The 5367-nt window shown below is 39.6% G+C and overlaps 1 protein-coding gene across 2 annotated transcripts in view; it reads right to left on the bottom strand.

Moving 5' to 3' along the window:
* Positions 1-5367, bottom strand: part of LOC106873643 (cathepsin B) — a 35103-nt gene that overhangs the window by 9528 nt on the left and 20208 nt on the right. The gene's annotated exons all lie outside the window — the stretch shown is intronic.

Below are 5367 nucleotides of genomic sequence, written 5' to 3' on the forward strand. Positions count from 1 at the left end.
GGGGGGGGGGGGGTCTGGTGCAGTCCTCTGGCTTTGCCAGCTCTGGTCAAATTGTCCAACCCATGCCAGCAAGAACACTGATGTTAAATGATGGTGATGTCTTTGTGGGTCATTGTGTTCAGAAAGCATTTAGTGTCATGGTTTGTGCTTTGGTTTTAGCTTAGATAATCATTGCCAGTGATGGAAAGAGGGAGAGGTAAGGATACTTTTATTATCTTTTGGCTACTTTCAGTCATGAGTCTGTGGCCATGCTGGGGCACCACCTTCAAAGGTTTAGCTGAACAAATTGGCTCCAGGACTTTGTTGAAATCTGCTTATTTCATCAGTTTCTTTTGCAGAGATGTAAACAAACCAACACCAGTTGTCAAACAGTGGGAGGACAATCACACACACATGAATATATATACATACACCAGGCTTCCTTACAATTTCCATCTAAGGTGCCATGCTGTGGAACTGAACCCCACAAACGACTTGGTTGCAAAGTGAGTTTCTTAACCACAAAACCATGCCGATATAAGATGAGAGCAAACGTCAAAAAAGAAACTCAAATGTGAGCCGTTACAGAAAAGAAATTGCTGTTCCTTGGTCATGCAGGAGGATCACCAGTTTTACTCTGGAGCTATGGGATCAATGCAATCATGTTGTGCGCCTTAAGCATAGAGAGGTGGGATAAAGAGGCACAGGTGTGGCTGTGTGGTAACAAGTTTACTTCCCAACCAAATGGTTTGGGGTTCAGTTCCATTGCATGGTATCTTGGGAAAGTGTTTTCTGCAATAGCTCTGGGCCAACCAAAACCTTGTGAGTAGATTAAATAAACAGAAACCAAAAGAAGCTTGTTGAATGTCTATTACACATATGCATAACATATGGTATAATTATAAACAGGGAAAATTTTAGCCATTTCTTCACATACTGAAGAAATGGTGAACAATCTTAATTGATTTTTTAACCTTATTGGGTTCTCATCATAGGCGTCTACATCATTCTGACAAGTCTCCAGAGAAACAAGCAGCCTAATTGTTTATATACTTAACAAATGCAGCATTTACTCTATGAAGGAGTCCTTAATAAGCATACGGAAAATGCTTAACACTCTATAAATACCAGCAGCCTGTCAACGGGGATCTTAGTCCACACAGTATCAAGGTATGATATAATATATATGTAACATATGGTATAATATATACACATACACACACACATATGAATGTGTATGTGTGTGTGTGCATACATACATATGTATATGAATGTGTGTGTGTGTATGCATGTATTACTGACTCATTGCCTTGACATCACATGATAGTCATGGGTGTCACCATCATGCAGGCAGTATCCTTTGTTTTTAACCTTCCAAGACAGATTTGGTCATGGACAGATATTAGCTTACCTGGAAACAGGTGAGAGTTGAAGAAGGGAGACCATCTGGCCCCAGAAAATCTACCTCAACAAATTCTGTCTGGCCCACGCAAGTATGGAAAAGTGGACTTTTAAAATGACAATGATGATGCTGATGACAACATAGGGTGAGGTGGTCACAGAAATGTTGGATACCACTGATCTATGTGGTTACATAACCTGCTAGAAATGGCAGTCAAATCTCCTGTAAATCATCTCCTACTGTCTTGGAAAAGACTCATTTAATTAACGTAATCCAGGCTAGATTACAGAATGCCTTTGATCAGATTGGCTTGACTAGGACGACCAGGGGCTAAACAACAACAACAAAACACTAGATGGAGCTTTGTCATGGTCATCTGATCTGCTAGAAATAGCAACTCCCTCAAATTTCACCCATTTATCCTTATACGATATGAAATACATTTTAGATAACATAGCACATTTAATGATATAAAAGACACATGGGCATCATATTAGAAACACCCCAACATCAGCAGCAGATATCCAGGAGAAAATGTTTTTAGTACAATAAAGCATTCAACATTGATCAAAGTTTGCAGTTAGGGCCTGTGATGAATTTTTTGGAGAAAAAAGTACATTTTATATGCCATCAAACATGGCAGTCTTATCACCACCACCACCGCCGCCGCCGCCACCACCACCACCACCACTGTTGTGAATGTCACTGTGAGAAACACCCGTAAATCAATTCAGAATCTAAACTTAAAACTTCAGACACAGATAAAGACAAGACTGCATGAACAGTTTAAATAGGTTCCAGTATTTTTCAGGTCATCACGAGATAAAGTTATTCTTAAAACAACAACACTTGACTGAAGTCAGCACACACATTCAAAACTGAAGGAGATTTACTACTTTCTATGTGTGTGGCTGTGTGTATATATATATATGTATGTATACATGTATATATATATATATATAGGTTCAAAATTGTATGTGGCACTTAAGTTTAGGCACCAGAATACAGTATGGTATTATCCAAACAATTCCAAAAACAAAGTGATCAAAAATCAAAAAAAGCAACATGAATTTTAAAGGTTATTGCAGTAACGCACGTTTCATGCAACTCCATTTATTTAAGTAATGCGAGCATTACATTAAATGCAAAATGCAGAGCAATCCTCAGCTGCACAAGGATAGGGAAAATTTACTGAAAGTTTACTTTCAGCAGAAAGGACATATTACTATTGTAGCAACATTTAAAATCTAAGTGGGAAAGAAGAATACATAAAAAAACCATCTTGACATATCCAAGGCTAGCAGGCTAAATAGCCTTTCCCACTTAGATTTTAAATGTTGCCACAATAGTAATATGTCCATTCTGCTGAAAGTAAATTTTCAGTAAATTTTCTATATCCTTGTCCAGCTGAAGATTGCCCTGCATTTTACATTTAATGTAATGCTCGCATTACTTAAATAAATGGAGTTGCATGAAACGTGCGTTACTGCAATAACCTTTAAAATTCATGTTGCTTTTTTTGATTTTATATATATATATATATATATATATATATATATATGTATGTATGTATGTATATATACACACATATAATAAGGATAACCATTATGTGGACATCCATTATGCTTGAAGTAGATCATCTACGATATTTAAATTATGTATAGATATTTCTATGTTTATATATATATATGTATGTATATCTCTGTATACACACACACACACACACACACCTACACATACACAGAAAGCACTTAACCCAAATTGATAATGCTGGTCTTGTCTGGTTATTGTACATAACCTTCAACACAAATCCTCACAACTGTACAAGATGTTTCTTTACACCCACACACACACACAAGCACACACAAACACACACACACACAAGCACACATACACACAAGCACACACACACACACAGCAAGCACTTAACCCTAATTGATAATGCTTGTCTTGTCTGGTTACTGTGCAAAAAAACCTTCAGCATACAAATCCTCACAACTGTACAAGATGTTTCTTTACACCCAGACCCCCCCCCCACACACACACACACACTTCGTTTCTGTATCTGGTTTACAAGATTCTTTATGTGAATTCATGTGTTGAAACAAATTTTGTTGTGTCTAGGGAGAGTCAAATATTATTAACACATGCAGTGCATGTGTCAATAATATTGGCATAATGATTCACCCTAGACACAACAATATATATATATATGTATACATATGCACACACAGATAAACACATATGCTTGTAGATACATACATACTCTGCAGCATAGTTGGTGTCAGGAAAGGCATCCAGCCGTAAACACATAGCCAAAACAGGCACAGTAGCCTGGGGTAAGTCTTCTACCTGGCCAGGTCCTGTCAAACGTCCTACCCATGCGTGCGTGCAAGATGGACATTAAATGATGATGATGATGGTTATTTACAATGGACAGATAGGTATCCTCACTTTGTGTGTTGTTATCACAACATTTCAGCTGATATATTCTCCAGCCTTCATCAGGTGTTCTGAGGTACACTGTTCTCATTTCTAAGATATGTTGCTGATGTTATCTTTCTGTTGATATTATTTTCCAAGTCCCAGCCTGGGATTGAACTTGTGTGTGTGTGTTTGTTTGTATATGTTCTCCGTCACTGCTTGACAACCAGTGTTGGTTTGTTTATGCCCTAGTAACCTGGTGGTTCAGCAAAAGAGACTGATAGAATAAGTACCAAGCTTACAAAAATAAGCACTGGGGCCAATTTGCCTGACTAAACTTTTCAAGGTGGTGCCCCAGCATGGCCACAGTTCAGTGACTGAAACAAGTCAAAGGGAAAAGACAATTAGCTCCTTTGCATCACAAAAATCATTAATTTGGAAGAATTTTCCTCAATCAATAATTTGTTTGACCAACTGCCCAGGGTTTTGATCTGTGTCCTCAATTTCCATTTATATCTTGGTGACCCTCACCATCAACAGGACCGAAACAGACCACAATGACATAACCTCCTCTCTGGGGTTGGACAATTTTGTGGAGTTTCATGTTTTTCAGGTCACAAATTACAAACCTTGGTATATAAGTATCATCTTAATATTCCCACCTCTGCTGATAACAAAGGGCTTCTCATTGCTGGTAACAAAGGGCTCTCGCTCAGAGTAAAAGGCAGACTGTATGATGCCTGTGTGCAAACAGCCATGCAACATGGCAGTGAAACATGAGCTGTGACTGCTGTGGACATGTGTAGGCTTGAAAGAAATGAAGCAAATATATGCAACGCTGGATGTGTAGTGTTTGTGTGTATGTACGACAGAGTGTAAGCATCTTGAGAAAAAGGTTAGACATAAGAAGCATCAGATGTGGTATGCAAGAGAGACGAATGTGCTGGTATGGTCATGTGACGCATATGGATGAGGACAGCTGTGTGAAGAAGTGTCACACCCTAATAGTGGAGGGAACCTGTGGAAGAGGTAGACATGGAATGAGGTGGTGAAGCACGACCTTCAAACGTTGGACCTCACAGAGGCAATGATAAGTGCCAGTGTCACATAACTGGCCCTTTTAAAAGCCCCCTATCAATCGCTGGCCAATATACCATGCCTGTGAAGACCTTTTGAACTGAATGAAATCGTAGTCATGGCCAATGCCAGTGCCACCTGACTGGTACCCATGCTGGTGGCACGTAAAAAACACCATTCAAGCGTGGCTAATGTCAGAGCTGCCTGACTGGCTCCCATGCTGGTGGCACATAAAAAACACCATTCAAGCGTGGCTAATGTCAGAACTGCCTGACTGGTACCCATGCTGGTGGCACATAAAAAACACCATTCACGCGTGGCTAATGTCAGAGCTGCCTGACTGGTACCCATGCTGGTGGCACATAAAAAAAACCATTCAAGCGTGACTAATGTCAGAGCTGCCTGACTGGCTCCCATGCTGGTGGCACATAAAAAACACCATTCAAGCGTGGCTAATATCAGAGCTGCCTGACTGGTACCCATGC

Source organism: Octopus bimaculoides, chromosome 4 (assembly GCF_001194135.2).
Source record: "Octopus bimaculoides isolate UCB-OBI-ISO-001 chromosome 4, ASM119413v2, whole genome shotgun sequence".
NCBI lineage: Eukaryota > Metazoa > Mollusca > Cephalopoda > Octopoda > Octopodidae > Octopus > Octopus bimaculoides.